Source organism: Dreissena polymorpha, chromosome 4 (assembly GCF_020536995.1).
Source record: "Dreissena polymorpha isolate Duluth1 chromosome 4, UMN_Dpol_1.0, whole genome shotgun sequence".
NCBI classification, from domain to species: domain Eukaryota; kingdom Metazoa; phylum Mollusca; class Bivalvia; order Myida; family Dreissenidae; genus Dreissena; species Dreissena polymorpha.
The window spans coordinates 77379585-77397299 of NC_068358.1; the positions used below are offsets into that span (position 1 = coordinate 77379585).

The 17715-nt window shown below is 36.1% G+C and overlaps 2 long non-coding RNA genes across 2 annotated transcripts; both read left to right on the forward strand.

Moving 5' to 3' along the window:
* The first annotated feature begins 10686 nt into the window (after positions 1-10686).
* LOC127877255 (uncharacterized) lies at positions 10687-13778 on the forward strand. The gene is made up of 3 exons (XR_008048329.1): positions 10687-10747; positions 10947-11045; positions 13611-13778. It is a non-coding gene; the product is annotated as an uncharacterized LOC127877255 (long non-coding RNA).
* A 177-nt stretch (positions 13779-13955) lies between these two features.
* LOC127878202 (uncharacterized) lies at positions 13956-16204 on the forward strand. The gene is made up of 3 exons (XR_008048767.1): positions 13956-14128; positions 15172-15345; positions 15998-16204. It is a non-coding gene; the product is annotated as an uncharacterized LOC127878202 (long non-coding RNA).
* The last annotated feature ends 1511 nt before the right edge of the window (positions 16205-17715 follow it).

The window sequence follows — 17715 nt, forward strand, 5'->3', positions numbered from 1 at the left end:
CACCGCTCTTTTTTTAATTGTACGCCGCTTTTATTTAGTTTTGCACTCCTCTTTTTTCTATTCCGTGGCAAAGACATAGCTAACTCGTGGCCACGAGGTAGAAAAAAGAGGAGAGCAATTTAAAACAAGAGAAGCACCGCTCTTTTTTTAATTGCACGCCGCTTTTATTTAGTGTTGCACTCCTCTTTTTCTAGAAAAAAAGAGGAGAGCAATTTAAAAAAAGAGAAGTGAATGTCACCTCTATGCCACCGTATGATTCCGCCAATGCCAGGCTTCTATTTGTTTACAGTGGAAGCTGGGAACCAGAATATATGTGTACAGAATAGTTACATATGTTACGCACAATTTAATTAGTTGACTAACTCGTGGCCACGAGTTAGCTATGTCGGGATCTCGAGATGACGAAAATGCTCTCCTCTTTTATTAAATGCACTCTGCCTTTTTTTCTGCACCGCTTTTTTTTAAATTGTACGCCGCTTTTATTTAGTTTTGCACTCCTCTTTCTCGTGGCCACGACATAGCGAACTCGTGGTCACGAGATAGAAAAAAGAGGAGAGCAATTTAAAACAAGAAAAGCACCGCTCTTTTTTTAATTGCACGCCGCTTTTATTTAGTTTTGCACTCCTCTTTTTCTAGAAAAAAGAGGAGAGCAATTTAAAAAAATAGAAGTGAATGTCACCTATATGCCACCGTACAATACTGGATGAATCCATAGACTTTATTTCTATAAGTATATTGGGATACGTTTGTTCATGTTGCGTGGATCAGTTACTGCTTTTGATAAACAACAAAGTATGAGACGATTTCGTTAAGTTATATTACAATTTAATTATTGTCGTACAAATGTATTTTATATATTACAATTACAGATGATCGATTTTATTTGCTATTTCGGCCAGTTAACACCACCAATACATCTATCACAATAAACTCAATTATACTACCTGCTGAAAAATACCAAATTTCATTTTGGTATGCCACGCCTGGAAAAACGGGTGTGCCAAGTTTGAAAACAATAGGTTTATCTACAAAGGATACAAAACAACTTTGGAACAGCATCAACCATGTACAAACGAACTGGATGCACGAACAGATAAGCGTTAATGAAACTGAAAACTTCACGGTAAAATGTGTAAATAAAATAAATTTAATTAAAATAAAATGAACTGCGGAATAAATGTGGTTAAGATAGTGAAGATATACATGTAGTAAATAATTTAACAGATATATGTAATATTGTATATTTGCCCTTCAATATATGTATAAATATACTTTTGTTTGTAATAGAACATTTTTTTATTAACTGTTTGTAATAAAAACATATTTTAATTATCGAAGTTTTTTAAATGAATGACATTAACATACCATCTTTGTGTTTAGATCATGTTTAGTGCAGATAAAGCTGATAACGGTTTTGTTGGACTGGACGATGTAGAAGTATGTAGAGGTTAGTGGCATTGAATCCATACTACAAATGATGTCAATTAACGTACCTCGATGTCAGAGCTAAAAAAAATATTCGCATTTAATTACATAATTTTTTGTCATTTAATATATTTTTAACATACATGTATTATAAAACGTATAGACGTAAATCGCTTCAGTACATAATTTATACGAATGCCTGTAATATTGAATATTACCATTGAAAATTACAAATGCCATGGAAAACATGTCGACTCGATTTCTGTTTTAAAAGCCTGTCTGACATTATCACTGAATCACGGAAAAGTGGTGTACGCGAACACCTTTGCTGAATTTCAATGCGACGACGAGTATTTGCTGCATGGTCCTTCTTCCAGTACATGCACACATTGGTATTGGGATGCCCCTTGGCCAGTGTGTAAGCTTAAAGGTTAGTATTTTGATAGATTCGCTTTTTGGGTACAACATATTGCAAAATGTGGTCGATTACATCGCCATGATTACATGAAAACGGTATCCTTTTAGTGGTAACTCTTTAACAAATAAAGTACAATCTACTATTCGAATAAATGGATAAATGGTATTATACCCTTCTTCTCAATCATAATGTTATCGTAAAGGTAAAATCTATGCGCGTTAATCTCTGGTTTATTATTTTAAAACACACACGCAGGATTGTTTCAGAGTAATTAGCATACTCTGTTTTGTGAGACACTTCTACAAATACATTCATGTATTTTTTCTTAGACTGCGGACAACTTTTAGCTCCTGAGCACGGGCATGTGACGGCATCCAATACCACAGTGGGTTCCGTTGCAACGATAACATGCGAGCATGGATACCTTTTGGTCGGTGAAAACACTTCGACATGCGAAGCAAAGGGAAGGTGGAATTCAACGCAACAAACCTGTATTCTTATAGGTATACTTAACGAGCGATGTCATGGCTTACAAAAATACTAACATTTATTGCACATGTTGCTGCTTTTAAATACACTGTGCAGTTATTAATAGAAAGCGTGTATTACTTCACTGATTAAAAAGATTATAACCGGAGACCACCACACGTCTGTCGTCAATTGTATTCTAAAAATAATGATCATAACGTTATCTTCATTTACATAGTATGGTTAAACGTTTGATAGTTTGGCGTTCGCAATTATTTTTTTTTATTTAATTACAAGTAAAAAGCTTAATATTGAAAGAAATATTAAAGAGTTCCCTCAATCAAAACAGTCATACTTACGATTAAAATAAATGCAGAAACATCAATACAGCGTGTCGGGCGGTAAATATTATGAATGCTTGTAAGGCATATATTTTACATTTTATATATAACTTGATATGCCTGGATATCTATGTTGGCTTTCTTTAAGAAGTTTTTGCTGTGACAAATAGCGGAGACATGTCACACAAAATGATCGTATGGTGTATTAGTTGTTGCTTTGCAGATGTTAAGAACGGTTATAGTGTCATAATGTTATAGAAAACAGAGTTTAATATCAAAGTCATTATGTATCCAGACTGTGGTCATCTCACTGTAACAGTACACGGCAGTATTTCCTCCAATGAAAGCGTGTTGGGGGCAACCGTTACAATCAGCTGTGCCGCTGGTTATTTATTAAATGGGTCGAGTACTTCACGGTGTGAAACAACGGGCAGATGGTCCAGTACATGCTACATGTGTGTTCCAGCAAGTAAGTGGGGTACTTTAGAAAGAAATGTATAAAATGTAACAGTAGCATAATTATGCTGCTTAATATCCTAAGAGTTATCATTAACGTTGCCACGCAACCATTGGAAGTTCATTTACGTCCGTGTATGTAGGTCATTGGCATGGATATGGTCTATGTGTTCACATCATGTTAATATAATTGAACTATTTTGGCATTTGGTGGCATTGTAACGAGCTTCAGATGACATACAGGTACACTTTATGTGCGTTTGTAATTTCCATTGTCTACACATTCGTTCAATAGCTACATACATATCCATGGCATTCATAACATTTATGTTATTATCCATAAATATGTCATCAGACTTACCAGAGATCATAGGTCGCACGTGTAAAAGCAATTGCTCATTTACGAACAATGAAACTTGTGGATATTCATTTGGTGACCAGTGGAGAGTTTGGAACGGAGATTTCCAGTTCAAGAGTCGACATCTTACAAATAATGCAGGTAAATTTGTTGTTTACACTGAGAACGTACCCGTAGGCATAAATTAAACTTAATAATGTAAAATAATGTATACACTGTTTGACATTTAAATGTATCTGAACGTAACACCAACTGATTATAGTTAACAATAAGTGTGAAAAAAGTTTCCGATCAATAAATCATCGACGATTAGACCGATTGGCTTGATACTTCACATTCGCATTTGCCTTGGACAGTATATGCCCCTATTGAAATAAGGGTCACTAGTTCAAAGCCCTGTTTGGAGGGGCATATGTCTCCGACCGCGGAAAACTTGTAATTTTTGTGTAAATCCAATTTGTCGGACACCCAGATTTCTCCCAACAACTTATAACCCTGCGATTTCGGACACTTGTATTTTTAAATCAGAAATCAACCTATTTGCTTTTATTTAGTGACACAATATACATGTGATTTACAACGGTCATAAAACATTTGCGTTATTAAGGTCAATAGATTGGCATACTGCTAAAAGACAATTGCCTCACCCGAAAGTTTATAAAGTGATAATAGAATGAAACAAATCGTTTTGATTAATGCATTGTGAGAATCGGTTTAGGAACTTATTTTGATGTTAATTAGTACAAAATATGTTAAATGTATTGATTATAGAAAATACATTGGGTATACTGTTAATTTGTCCCTAAATGTTTTGTTTTAAAAAAACATTTCAGGGATGTAAATTTTCGGACAAGAAAATTGAAGTATCCGAAAACTTACAATAATTACGGTAATTTATTGAATCGCAATATATTCCATTTACTGCAACTCTAATACCATCTAATACAATGGTAATTGTTGTCAAAATAATCGACAGTTCGATTTTCAAAAAACAATTCATTCTTGTATATTCTGTTTGTGTTTTTATTCCTTAAATTTGTGAAGTGCGATCGTTAAGGCGGCCAAATTTGCGAACATTAATTTTCCTTTCTTATTTTAAATTAGGCCTGACTATTCGTAGCAGGCGTTTTCGTATGAACGTCAACATTCTAATAAATTAGAACGTTTTGCTCTTAAAAATCAATAATGTAGACACAGGTAGGTTTAGAACGTTAATTCTCTTATTATTGTATGATACATAAGCAAATTGTTCGTAAATAAGCATATCCATTCTGTTCCCTTTCGTTACCATGCTATTTCGTACTAAGTATGCATATTATATTTCACAATAGTTGCACAGTGTATAAACTATGCAGTAGTTCAGTTGCTTTAAGGTAAATTATCTGTTACACTTGGTGTGTAACATTAGGGAAACATCCACTACTACCGTTTCAGTCAATCTAAACTAAATTGGATATTTTTCGAGATGGTTTATGTATATGTTCCATTGTTATTGACATTAAAACTTCAATTATATTTCAATTGTATTGAAAGATGGCTATATGATTATGCTATTATAATTAAACGATTGAAAAACTCCATTCACATAATACGTTAAGATTTTAGATGTAAGATGTAAAATATATTACCAGTAACCTATGGCTAGTGGCTTTGATTTATTACAAAAGTAATTTGAAATTTGAAAAAGGCGATTAAAAAAAACACATAAGCAATCTTCATGTTCAATATATACATATTTATTGAGTTTTCATTTGGACATATTCATCTGTGTTGGGTCCCCTTTGAAATTGTAGCGCGAGCCGCCGACTACCTGAGACCGCCACCGAGCGCTATGTGCGCGGCCTCACAATGGCGATGTTCCTTCCGAAACCCTCGGAAGGCCAATTACAAAATAACAATGTAATTATAATTTTCCTTAGGCTTCCTGACTCCTGATTATGAACTTAAAATAATCGAGTCGCTTCAGATATATACAATGCGACCAAAGAGGGGATCGATGCCTTCAACGAATCCTCCGGCTTCCGTGAAGCTACTGGTAACCGCCTCCGTGAGGCTACTGGCTTCCGCGAAGACACTGGCTCACGTCACCCCAAGGCCTTAGGTGAAGCTTCCGTCACTGCCTTGTACGACGTCCGTAGTATCCAACACTCTGAAAACCCTCCCCAAGAAACAGGAACTCTGCAGCCCGGGCAGCACCGTTTAAAGCATGCAGCCAACGTAAATACCCAACTGCTCCAGAATACTGTTCTTTAAGAGTAACGTCCCTTTTTTCAGATGTTGATCCGCTCGCATACACCGGAGAACTCTCTAACTTGTCTATTTGAAAGCCCTTATATACTGGCGAACAGAGCGCCACCTAGCCAACGGAAAGGCACGATCCAGAAACTACCGACGTTTCCGAATTCCCTCCGCACTCTACGGAGATTACCGATCAGCATTTCTCCTTCACTTACACAGAAACTAGCCGTACATATACGCAGGAATTAACTAGAAGCATTCCTTAAATATCCAATACTCTTTCAATGCTTAATACATTATTTTTAGCCATACAATTAACTTACTTTATGAAGAACAAGTTACAATTTCATATTGTTTACCTGGCAAATTTAAAACTAAGGGAGGTAATTATACTGTAGCAGTGAAAATACGCAAAGCATCTATTTCGACTACGAATCCTTTCGTTATATTACCCACGCCTCCGATTTTCCCCTCATGATTCAAATATACAAAACTAATACAATCAAACATTACAACTAATCCATAAACTGTACACAAGCAAACTTCAACAAGAGCTATCATACACAATGCAATAGCGAATCTCTTCCTGAGAAAATGAATGTATCAACTTCAGTGCCAAAAATAAAACTACTCACTACTTAACATGGTTCGTACTGAATCGAAAACACAAATTCCCCATTATCATACCCTATGATAATGTCACCGAGGCTTGCCGTGCCTCCGCAAATCTCTCCAAGACAGGCTGACCGTTCACCCGTAACTGAGTTACAAGAGGTCTCTCTTGCAAAGACTGTATAACCTTCGTCAGTTATCACAATATTCCTTTTCTGAAGGTCGGCTATAGTTGCAGCCTGCACCTTAACTATGAGCTCCTTTTCCCCGGACGCTCTACCTCTTGCCTTGCCAGGCAGACCAGACGTAACCGGCGTTGTAGCGCTGCATGTCGGTACACTCATGAGGCATCTTTTGTCATCTTGCTTCAGGATGACTTCTTTCAACACGCCACTGGAGTGTCTGTTTTGTACGTCTGCTGGTGATAGTACTGTGGTCTTAGTTTTCGGAATCACAGTGCTTTGATGCCCCTTCAAATCACCCAGAAAAACCGCTGTCTTTTTCTTAATACCTGCATCATACTTCACTGAAGCACTACCAGCATCTGCAGTTTCATGTGCCGGCTGAGACCACGGAGGTTTCTGCATTTTCCTCGTGTTATTATCTTTTGAACCGCCTTCTTGCAAGGTTCTTTGAATCAGACTTTCCCGTCGGATCCGTTTCTCCTGTGTTGATGTATCCAGATTTGGCAACATATGGCTTCCACTGAGAACACGAATGCCCCCAACAGTATGGACAATGTCTCTTTGAAGCTCTCCTGGCTTCGTTGAAGTCGTCACCTTTTGACCTTGTTTTCTTCGCCGGTTATTAGGGCATTGCCTTTTCAGATGCTTCTGTGAACCACACAGATAGCATCGTCGATCTTTTTCCTTGTCATTTCGTTTGTGCCTATACGCAGGGCTTGTGCTTCCAAACTTCCACATCTGCTTATCCAAACTTTGCCCAAGTCTTTCTACCACCATTCCCAGCTTCTTAATCTGTTTTGACGAGGAACAGCAACATTCTGCATGGACCGATGGAGAATCATGACTATCAAACACTGTTGCATCTGTAACCTTTAAAGGCTTCAATGAAAGTCTTTCTCGCAAAGTGACGTTTGCGTCGAAGACACTCGGCTTTCCTGACGTCGTCTTTTCTTCATCGCGAGACTTACGTCCATTATCAGGATACTTCCTCTTTAAGTGAAACTTTGAGCCGCATGTGTAACACCGTCGCTCCATGACGCTTGGCCTTGAACCATATCTGGGTTGTGAGGTTTCCGCGGTGCCCATGAACTGACTTAGCCGTTTGTTGAGCATGTCAACCATCTTTTGAGGCTCATTCATTTGCTTCATTGGCTTATTGTCATCGGTACCTACCGCAGACACATGTCTGTCAGGCTTAGTTCTTTATGCACGATAAAAAGCTTCGAGCTCCACAGCGTGCCTGATGGCATCATTGAGGCTTGCTGGTCGGGCCTGTTTGATGCGTAGTCTCATGTCCGCACTTTGAATAGCATCAAGAAACTGATCTTTTGCCAATGTTTCTTTCAGGTCTGCCGGTGCAGAGGGGTATGCCAGGCTGTTTAATCTTCGAATGTCTTGCCCCAGCTCTCCCAACGTATCCGATGCTTTTTGTCTGCGATCACGTAACTGCACTCTGTACAGTTCCGTCTGGTTAGGAGGCTCAAAACATTCTTCCAAGGCTTGCAACAGTGAGTCATAATCTCTGGAATTGAGAGCAAGGTTTCCCAATACCTCTTGCGCTTGGCCACGCAACGACACTGCCAAATGCAATCCCTTGTCACTGTATTCCCATTGATTAATCACAGCGCACGTCTCAAAGTGCGCTCTATAATCTCGCCACGATGATTGACCATCATACGTAGCTGCCTTCACAATACTCAAAGGTTTCAATGGAGTCTTCTTCAATGTGACGTTTCCTTCCCAATAATTTGGCTTTAATTGAGGCATAGGCGCCTCTCTTTCAGTAACAGGAGTACACAAGCCAGCCCGCATGTTATCACGCTTTAATAACTCCAAATGCCTTTCAAAAGCCAATGTGTCACATTTTTCGGCGAGGGCTTCATTTCATCGCCTCATCGCTTCTAATTATTCAAGATTATTATTATTGCGTCACCACATTGAGCCATTTTGAGGCCTGGGCTTGACAGGTTAGAACTGTCGATAGGTTTCTGTACCCTATCCCACCGCTGCCACCAAATATGCAGCGCGAGCCGCCGACTACCTGAGACCGCCACCGAGCGCTATGTGCGCGGCCTCACAATGCCGATGTTCCTTCCGAATCCCTCGGAAGGACAATTACAAAATAACAATGTAATTATAATTTTCCTTAGGCTACCTGCCTTCTGATTATGAACTTAAAATAATCGAGTCGCTTCAGATATATACAATGCGACCAAAGAGGGGATCGATGCCTTCAACGAATCCTCCGGCTTCCGTGAAGCTACTGGTTACCGCCTCCGTGAGGCTACTGGCTTCCGCGAAGACACTGGCTCACGTCACCCTAAGGCCTTAGGTGAAGCTTCCGTCACTGCCTTGTACGACGTCCGTAGTATCCAACACTCTGAAAACCCTCTCCAAGGAACAGGAACTCTGCAGCCCGGGCAGCACCGTTTAAAGCATGCAGCCAACGTAAATACCCAACTGCTCCAGAATACTGTTCTTTAAGAGTAACGTCCCTTTTCTTCAGATGTTGATCCGCTCGCATACACCGGAGAACTCTCTAACTTGTCTATTTGCAAGCCTTTATATACTGGCGAACAGAGCGCCACCTAGCCAACGGAAAGGCACGATCCGGAAACTACCGACGTTTCCGAATGCCCTTCGCACTCTACGGAGATTACCGATCAGCATTTCTCCTTCACTTACACAGAAACTAGCCGTATATATACGCAGGATTTTACTAGAAGCATTCCTTAAATATCAAATACTCTTTAAATGCTTAATACATTATTTTTAGCCATACAATTAACTTACTTTATGAAGAACAAGTTACAATTTGATATTGTTTACCTGGCAAATTTAAAACTAAGGGAGGTAATTATACTGTAGCAGTGAAAATACGCAAAGCATCTATTTTGACTACGAATCCTTTCGTTATAAAATTTAATAATGACATAATTACAAAACATAATATTACAAAATGCAAAAGAAACACGAGTGCAAATGATTGATGCTCTATAATGACACTTATTGTCGATATGAGGATTAATTCAATAACAACTAAATTTTCCTAAAAGAACAGACACCGTTAACGATTGGTTGTTATTGTTTTTAATAATTGATAATGGGTTGGCGTTATCGTGAACGTTTTCTTTTTTACACAATTTGAATGATTTTGCGTCAAGTAAACGTTGGATGCTTCGTCTAAACTGTCAATTTGGAAATCGTAACAGTAGGTTTACAATGGTCAAATTAACTTATTTCTATTATTTAATTTGTTTATATAACGATCTTCTTTGTCAGATACCTTTACAGGAATTATATTATGCTATCAAAAACCTATTTACAAAAAAATCACGTGGCAGTGCTCTCAACTCTGTGTGAGCCACTAACCATGACTCAAAACCAAAGGTTTAATAAAAGCTTGTCACTTCATTGTTAAAATAGATAATTCTCGAGAAAGAAAGAATGTTATACCCCTAACTACTAACATACTAAATTTAATGTAAAGTATGAAATTATTAATCTTAATGTTTTGTTCGTAACTGTTGCATAACTTAAACGTATACATGTTCATGAGTACATCACGTTTAAAATATTTCAGACGAAAACGCATTTTAATTGTTCGAAACGCCATTCGACAAAGAGTCGAAAAAACATCCATATGCGTCAACACATCCAATGGCAGCAGGGGCAGCATGTCTCAGTTTTTATGTTCAGTTTTTCAACATTCTTCCTGGTTCCATGGGAACACTACATATCAGGTCACGTACAGTAGACAACGAGACAGATGGACTTTGGAACATTACTGGTGTGGGGAATACCAACTGGGAAGTTATAAAAGGCCTGGTTGTAGAAGAAGCTGATACATACTACGTAAGCTTATTGGTTGCCAAAAACTGACCTTTGTATGCAATAATCGTGTTTACATTAAGATTGTATACGACTTATACATATTTATTAGTAACACTTTTTTCCCAAAAATATATGTGTACAAATATTGATGACGTTATGAAAGTTTAATTTTAAATCTTCAAAGAAAACCTTGTCAAAATTGTATGTGTTGAAAAACATGAAATGTATCAATATGCGTGCCAGGTTTCTCTTATTTGATCAATATATTGTATATATAGCATTAATTAAAACTACAACAGTAAAAGCTTGACATCGATCTAAATTATCACAAACTGTTTACTTTCTGTTTTGGTTGACTTCGTTGCAAGCAGTGTAAAGCACGCATTAATCGGAATTGATGACATCCAGTTAGGTAACACGAAATGACAAGTGTACTCACACAGATATAATACATGTATATTAAGTACCAATTTAAATAAATAAAGCAATGTGTTTTGTTATAGTGAATAGTTCAAACATAACTATTTTATATTATAACATGATTAACTGGACATATTTTAATAACGTTCATACGCATTCCGCTGTTAAATAATGACGATTTATTATTTTAGAGAGCTTCTATTGCGGCGTTGGATATAAACCGATCATATCCGAAGTTTACGCATATTGTAACAAGTCTCGTGTTGAGTTGCCGTCTTGTGAACACATAGGTAAGAACATTATTATAGAGAACAATCGTTATACCGAAAACAGTGATGTGTGCATGCTGCTTTGTCACCTTAAAATTCACCCACTGTACGCCGATAATCCAAACTGAGTAGGATAATTCAGATTGAAGAAAAAAATGGCGACAGAAATAAATACTCCAGTCATTTATTTCTAAGAACACGTGTATTTATGTTTAGTTGTAACATGATAAACGTTTCTTTTTGATAAAATGTTATTTGCCTGATACCATGCGCTAATAAACCCATAACAATTAAAAACAATTACGTCGAAATAAAATAAATATGTTTGACAATCTGCAAAAAGTAAATGAAATTGTCGAAGTTTTAGGCCAAAAACAATTATTTTCGGATGTTTTTAATGTTTTAATGCTTGGACTTATGTATCAACCTTTCATATATGTATGTAAAAAATGATAGGTGTAATTGCTCGAAAACGCAATATATTCGTAATTGTTTGGGACAAGAATATACAAATTGGAAAATGACCTAACTAGTGTATGGATAATTCCAAACTAACATTAGGAAGTCGATGGATAATGACCAAACAGCCAGATGTCTCTATGTAAAATGAACACTTTCGTAAAATATTTTGAGATTTATTTAATTGCTAACAACAAAAGCATTTTAGCACATTCTTAAACAATCATCATACAAATGATTTTTTTTTTTCATGTAAAACTTTTTTTCTTCTTTTCTTCTTCTTCGTCTTGAAATAAGAACTCAAATCATTCGTCATGCAGATCGATCTCCATTTCCGCCAAGGAGTTGTTCTGAAAAATGTATACCGGTATAATGTATTTCATAAAACTGTATTCAAATGTTGAAAATAAATAAGCATTTTCATACGACTGCTCTATCAGTCTGGTCTTACCACGTAGCGAAATAAAGCCAATACTATGTGCACAAGCCCCGGCTCTAAAACTATTTGCCACCAGTTTAAAGGAGCGAATCGACGGTTTTTCCCTAGATAATGAAATATAAAATATTCAAAATTACAAAAGTTCGAATTTTTTAAACATAAAATCGAAAGGAATATTACGTTATTAATGAAACCGGAAATAAAAATAGTTAAAAGTCCACAAATATTATTCCCATCAAGGTTTCAATAGGGTTCAAAGTCATTCCATCAACAGATATAAAACTCGCAAGCTTGTTGAAAGTCGTTTATCGTCAGTGAGCATGCGCATAGCGGGGTACTGTACATTTCCCGCTCCGGCGAAAATGGTCACGGGGAAAACTTTTTATTATTATTAAAATACATAATTTTCAGAAGATTGTTATTTTATTTGTCTGTAAATTTAGAAATCATTAAATATATTCTTTTCAATATGTAAATATATTTCGGAAAGTAAAATGCTATACTAGCCGTCGATATGCCCCTTAAATATGTGTGTACCATTCGATGCAATCTTTCTGATATAATGTATAATGAGTCAGATCCGAAACGCCTCAAATAATATGATGACAAAAACATGAATCAGCGGGGCAAGTGCCACTTTAAACTGTAGTTTCGACTCGAACCCCTTCAAATCACGTGATTAAATAATAAGTAGGGACATTTTTAAATTTCTATGTTTTTCATGCTATCCAACATGACATGGAACACGTGTTATGGTATCAATGTGTACGTGGAATTCAAATTTCGTATGCTTATTTTGCTTCTAATCTCAATTGTATATATATGCAAGTTCCGTTGAAATTGATTTCACTAATAACAAATAAATGAATGCTGATGTTCGTTGAAAGTATTTTAATTCCATTATACTCATCGTGTGAGTTTTTGGTTATAAATAGTTGTTTTCAAAGAATAAAAATTATGCAACCTTTCGTTGGAAAACTTGTTCAATACATCGAAGTTTTGATTCATTATCCATTTTGAGTTAGGTTATTATCCACAGAAGTTTTCATATCAGTTTGGAATTATCCATAAAATTGTATACCCGTCCAGTAAACATATGATTTTAGCACAGAAACACACTAGGTGTAAAAAGTAAAATTTTAGAGGACATTCATGATATAATTTGGCATATCTCTGTTACAGTTTCGTTCGCTCTTTTGTCAATTAACGTTTAAATAATTCAACACATAGGTCGCACTCATGAAAATTTGCGTTTTCCGAAGACGTTTTTTACTAGAACTAGAAAGCTATTAAATCATTGCAAAACTCAAAACGCATGTGTGTGTCCGACATTCATTATCACATATGTAGAAAAATTATGTCCTTATAGTTACTAAATTAGCAGAAATGATAAAATAATCAGCTACTTTTTAGTTTCAGTTTCAGTTTTGGCCGACATTTTTTCTTCAGTTTGAATTATCCAACTCAGTTTGGATTATCGAGTTACAGGGGGTGAAATTTAAGAACACTAAATCACAAAACGGTTGTCAAGGTATACTCATAATGACCTCAACATTGTATTCGTTCACAAAATATGCAAACCATATTTGCACGTGAATTAATATCCCCTTTGTTTGAGGTCTCAGTTGAATGCTATATAATGCAGGTGTTACGCTGTGAGGAGAACTAACATTTTGTGCAATTTACAGATTGTGGTGAGCAGATAGCTCCTTCAAATGGCACAGTAACGACCAATTCCACTTTATATGGATCCAACGCTACATTCGCGTGTAATAGAGGTTACACCTTGAACGCGAGTATTTCATCTACATGTCAACGAAACGGCAGTTGGAACGTCATTGAGCAATCGTGTATTATCATAGGTAATAATTTATAACACATTGAATGAAGTTAAGTTCAGTTCAATTAATATATTTAACATTAGCTGATATTCTTACATAATATATTAGTTTGTTTTAAAGCAATAATATTTATAAACAGTATTTATATTGACCTGTTGTTATTAAAGGACATTTTCTGCATGTAACAGATTGTGCCAAATAGCCATCGCTGACCGATGGGACCATAACCTATACGATGAACACAACATATGGGTCCATCGCAAATCTGACAGGCAATGTTGGATTCAATCTGACAGGCGACGCGAATTCAGCATGTACTATCAACGGCGTCTGGAACTCTACTGAGCATAGATGTATTCCTATAGGTAGGACTAAATATAATGATACATCCCGTTTATAGTTCAAACAAATAATCTAAGTAAAAAGAACAAACTTTTTTTATTATGCAAAATACAGTGCAAATAGTCGCTCAATAACTTTGAAGATGGACATTTAAGTGCTTTACTTGACTTAACTTATATCAATGCCAATTCATATGTACAGATGTAAACAGTTTTTTCTGACTTAGATATTTTCGATTTGTCTATATTGTCTTTTAATATGAACCAATGCTCAACACAGTTAATGATACAACACACTTATAAGATGTTTAAAATACCAATACAATATGTCAAATAACCTGAAAACTGTTTCCCTTAAATACTTATACAATATTGTACATGTATATAATGTCTCTGTTATTTTTCAAGTTTCTATAATCTCGATGTTAAATTATTTAATCTGTACTATTTTTCTGCATCATGTCAAAAATGCACAGTCCAGGAAAAGACATTTATTAATCAAACAAAAGCTGTTATAATATACCTCCTTCCCTGAATCATAATATACGTGCTATCCGAATCCTTTCTATTCTTTCTGGGTAATTCTCCGTACAAGACGTATCCCGAATTAACAGACGGAATGACGAAAAGATTGACGATTCTATTATTATGTGCCTTACTTTAACACAATATAAGCTGTCAATTATATGTCCCTTAAATCGTGTTGTAGAAAACGAAGTTCAGCTTTATATCAAATCAGAGATAGATACAAGTAGAATAAACAAATGCCGTTTAAATATTGCATTTACCATAAAATATTTTCAATTATATTGTGGAAATAACTAGATCTGACTTTGTTCCACATTATTTCCACCCCTCAAACGTTCAAACGAAACCTTAGTATATCAGGTAACATAATATATTTTTTAACAAAACTCAATGGGAAGCTGTTTTAATTGTCAGAAAAATACATTAGGCAGAGTATTTGTGTTTTTGTACCGTGGTAGATTTACAACAAATGTCGACTACTGTTGTAAGAATTAGCTACGATTACAATGTTAACAATTTACTACCTATATGAACAATAGATTGTGGGCATCCGCCTTCAATAAATAATGGAACGGTTTATGCCAGTAAAACCACATTTGCATCTGTGGCAAGATTTATATGCGAGGAAGGATACAAAGTTAATGGCAGCAATGTGTCAGTTTGTTTAAGCAATGGCGTTTGGAATAACACGGACCAAGAATGTCACATCATCGGTAAGTTATTCAAACACAACTCCGGACACTGCAAGTACAAACTCACAATAGCAATTCCCATACTCTCTATAAATATATACAGTTAATAAAATCAGTGTATGTAATTGTAAAGGCAATTTAATTTCTTTAAGCTTTTGAGGGTGATTATTTGGTAATTATTGGAGCGACAACAAACCGAATCATGTTATTTCAGACTCCTGTTTATTACCCTCACTTATAAACGAGAATTAGGGGTTTAATATTTTTAATTTAAAGTCCACTTATTCATCGTATCATGCTTTAAGACCGTACCATTGAGTCTTGCAAAATGTTCTGGTTTGGGATTCACGGTTACATTACAAGATGCAAACTTATAATAATTATGCAACATAAAAGTCACGTATCGATACTGCATGTACAGAATGATCAGAACGAAAGCAGTATAATAATCAAATGCTAACGATCTTATCAACAATATGTAATGTCGGTTTCTAAAAACGGAATATTTTAAAAGATTATTTTCAACCAACAATCCGAATGTTGGTTTGTCATAACTTCTAAAGATTACAAACATCACTTTGTGAAAAGTTCTTGATACAAATGCATAACTATTTTAATGACGACGCTATATAATTATAAATGAAACTTTTAATAATAACTTATTTACTTACAGACTGTGGTTTATTACCAGCGTTAAAACACGGGACTGTTTGGTATGCGGAACATAAAACATAACAACATATAAGTCTATTGCAAGTCTCGAATGTAACAAAGGATATTATCATGAAGGCAGGAATTATTCAGAATGCACCAGCAGTGGCAATTGGGACATGTATGGGTACCAGGATTGTGTTCCCTTAGGTGAGTTATTTTAACCCATTTATGCCTAGCGTGTAGAAAAAGGGCATTGGCAAACAGCGTAGACCCAGATGAGAGGCCGCATCATGAGGCGTCTCATCTGGGTATACGCTGTTTGCTTTAAGGAATTTCTGTAAGAAATATTATAAATATGGAAATAAATATACTAGACATCCCTAATTTTAGAAATAAATTGATCCACTTTAGAAGGATGGGAGAGTCCACAAGGCACAAATGGGTTAAACCCCCAATGGTTTAGATTGATCCTTCCAAGGCGGTGATCCCAGTTTTAGTCATTTTATTTTGAGTCAATTAGCAGGATGCCAATAGACTATTGTACCGATAAATAGAAACACGTCTTGCAGTTAGGTGTGTGTTTTTCAAGAGATAAAAATGTCCAGATGTTGGAAGACGATATAGATAACGTTTAAAATATGTGTAATGTTCCGTGTCAATTCATAAAAGTAAGCGTTGCTCAGCGTTAGCGCATTCACTTACAGATCCAGAAGTCACGGGTTCGCATCCCGACGGAATCAGCTTTTTTCAATTGTTTTCATACTATAAAAATGGTTAAGACTATTACAAACATTTGCAATTTTTAAGTTATCAAATTTAAGACAAGTTATTAAGCAAGAAACAAAGATTTTAGTAGTGCTGTGTTTTTTTTTCACTTAATAGTCGCATAGCCACCGCATGAAATGTTTGTTATGAAGTTCACGTATATTAAACCTCATTTTAATATTCGTAGATACAAATTTTACTTCGAGAGATCACACCATATGTGTCCTCACAAGGTTGAAAATAAATTAACGTTTTCGTCATCGAAACATATGGTATGCTTATATTCGAGTAAAACACAGTTTTCTTTCCTCATATACAAATAATATTACTTCACCATCCGCGTCATGCGAAACTTGGTCTTATGGCATATGCGGCAAGCGTAGCTCAAGCCTGCGCACTTGCGCCTTCTGGTCAGGGGGTTACGCTTTCCGCTATAAAAAGCACGCAAGGTTTCGTGGTATCTCCAGAGAAGCCTATAACGTTTGCATATCCTGACAAGACTTCGCGGATGAGCAAGCTGGGTTGGAGCTACGCTGGCAGCATATTACATAAGACCCATTTTCGCAAGACGCGGGTCTTTGAAAATAGTATGCTTATTGCAAATGGAAAATCAAACAACGATTCTTTCCGACAAAACATTGGAGTAACGCTGTGTTAATTATAGCAAATTGGCGCACCGATAGCCTTTTCTGGCTTGCATACGTCACACATGTGTGGTTAGATAGTTAAACGATTTCTCTACTATCATAGGCACTATACTAATTCGGTTGTTTTTCTCGCAATACAAGACAAATTCCATTTGCCGAAAGGTTTTAATTTGTTTCCTTTCTTAAAATCGGTTTTATTGATAACATTACTGTGCTATCAAGAAAATGCGTTTATTGATAGAACATTCCGTCTTCCCCTGACGATTTACTGACCTAGCACAATGAAGTGTATTCATTCGGGTCTACTGGCGTTATGTAAAATGAA